At 29.3% G+C, this 2,669-nt stretch overlaps 1 long non-coding RNA gene across 1 annotated transcript; it reads right to left on the minus strand.

Annotated features, from left to right (window-relative positions):
* Positions 1-717: 717 nt before the first annotated feature.
* Positions 718-2,199, minus strand: LOC133880768 (uncharacterized). Its single transcript, XR_009902398.1, has 3 exons — positions 1,758-2,199; positions 1,256-1,299; positions 718-959 (listed from the first exon to the last, which is right to left on the minus strand). It is a non-coding gene; the product is annotated as an uncharacterized LOC133880768 (long non-coding RNA).
* Between the last annotated feature and the right edge of the window lie 470 nt (positions 2,200-2,669).

Genomic DNA, 2,669 nt, shown 5'->3' on the forward strand with positions numbered 1-2,669 from the left:
AAAAAAAAAAATACCCATTCGGCCACCTAGAGGAGTTTTTATGGTTTTCTTCCAAATTACATCTAGGTATGTATGTTAACACTTTATGACATTTCTTTTATGTTAATAAAGAGATATCTAAGTTAATTTTGACTCAAAAGAGAATGGGTTGAACTTATGCTTTGAAAGGATCACATATTTCCTTTAAGTTCTCTTTACATTTCCTTTCTATTTCTTATGCTCTATTTGAGTTATATTATTGTTCTAATGACCCAATAAGCTTATGGATTAAAAATTAAGTAAATGAATATGGAAATAATCAGATTTAGAAGTCCTTAGGACTTCTATTGAGAAACCTTTAGCACGATAAAATGGATTTACTTTTATATGTTCTTGCAATTGATTTTTCTTTAAAGCTTTATGTTTAAACATTATGTTACCAAAGCTTTATGCTTGTTTCGGTGTTTAAACACAAAGCTTTGTAATAAACTGCTTTATGTTAGTGTCTCTTCTTTACTTTAAACTAATTTACATTATTGTCTCTACTTTACTTTAAATTGATTTACATAAAGCTTTGTCGTCTTCATTTAGTGTCGTTTTGTACAAGACACTCAAAGAAACAACACTAAATCATTTTTTTTTTTTTTTTTAGATTTAATTTAAATCAAAGTTCTTAAAAGTGCAACATAGAGGTATTTTTTTTTTTTTTTTGTCATGCGCACACCAAAGACAATATCAAAAGCGTAAATCGAAGAACTTCACTAAACCATATTACTTAAAGGTTGTTCACAGTAAATTGGTACATTTTTGACAAACGTACAATGCACAAAACCGCTAGTTATAGTACATCAAAAGAAACTAATTAAGCCAAGTCTCTAAAGACGTACACTTCAAACACCACTACGACCATTCCATCTATGATGAATATGTTGTAAAGGTTATTGCTCACTCTGCAGCTATTTTCTTAGCTTTTAAGTAATCTACAAAAATCAATAATGAATATTAGTAAATTTATTAATTTCAATTCAAATATCTTAGATATGAATACCAAAATTAATCAAAGCATTAAAACAATCGACAGAAAGATTTTGGTAAGCAAAGCATTAAAACGTTAATGCTTTGCTTACCAAAATCTTTGTGCTGATTGTTTAATGCTTTGCTTGATTTTGGTATTCATATCTGTGATGTTTGAATTGAAATTAAAAAGTTGGTAAAATAACACAGCAAACGATATTTAAAACCAATAACCCATCTTAGTAAGTAAATCCATACTTACACTTTTTCTCAGATGAAGTCCTCGGCTTCAATTCTGCAAACAGTCTATAAACACACAGTATTTCATAGATCAGCATAACCATTAAACAATATTGTCAAGCATTAAATAGAATATTGTTCAAAGACCCTCATTTCTTTATATTAATTTACCATCAATTTTGCTTCAATTTATTTATCAATAACTCATCTATTTGTCTTTACTCCATTTGTCCATAGTCCATACTATGGTTTTCCATAAGATCATTATTTAACAACTATCTCATTATTATCTCCATAGTTCATTCTATCCATTACCCTTTTAGTCATTCTGAGGCATTCCTTAGGATAACCTTAAAACCTGGGCTAATAATTAGTGACGAGGTAAGACCAATACCACGAAATATGAACTATGAGGATTGAAGATATATCATAAGGATAATAAAATTAAGAACAATAATGTAAAGCAGTTTAAAGTCCTTAATTTAGAAATAACATGGTGATTATTGAAAACATAATATACGAACCTTGGAGCTCATCAATTTTTGTTTAATGCTTGTTCATTTTCCCTTCATAGCAGTCTAACAAACATTGTGCACCTCGGATGCCTCTAAGCCGCCCAAAACATTCAATAATGCATTTTTGGTGAATGGTTATACGCTCTCTTAGAGGAATATTTTGATGTATTGGATGCTTAAAAAGGCAAAAAAAAAGATTACGAATAACACATTTCTCCAAAGCAATTAAATTTTGTATTTTTTCACACTTTTCAACTGTGCTTTCAAGGCAAAGTTGATTGTAAGTATGATCAATTTGGAAGGCATCAAGGCTAGTAGGAACTGGAGCTGGATTGTAAGAGAAATGGGTATGGTCACTGCCATGCAATTCAATTATTATGAGGATAACTAGCTCCACAATTACCAACCTAAGTTTTTTGATACATTTCATAGCCATCATATTTCAGCTCCCACTCTCTTATTTGGACGTCAAATAAAGAATATATATACTAGGATTCAATATCCTTTAATCTCTATCACAATTGAATAGCTTGATGACCCTTGAAATATAAATATTCTATTTTGTATGTTGATTATTCTTAAAAGACTTACTCAAAATTAAACTAGTTCTTTAAGAATTTTAGCTTTTGGAAATATATATGATAATATTCAATTAAATATTTTTCATTCAAGTAGTGTCTCTGGCTAGGGCCATAAGGTTTTACAACACTTCCTTATGTAATTAATATGTAATTCATTGCAAAAGTCAACTACACAGAAAAAGTAATGTTAAAGAACAAGTGAAGGGACAACTTGAGAATTTAACATATTAGATCATAGCATCCAATTGAATAGTGTTTTGAAAGAAATTGTTGGTTTAAAAGAAGCTATACGCAGGTAATACTGGAGTGTATAGAGTATAAATCATCACATTATTCATTT

The sequence above is a fragment of the Alnus glutinosa genome, chromosome 10, assembly GCF_958979055.1.
Source record: "Alnus glutinosa chromosome 10, dhAlnGlut1.1, whole genome shotgun sequence".
Lineage (NCBI taxonomy): Eukaryota > Viridiplantae > Streptophyta > Magnoliopsida > Fagales > Betulaceae > Alnus > Alnus glutinosa.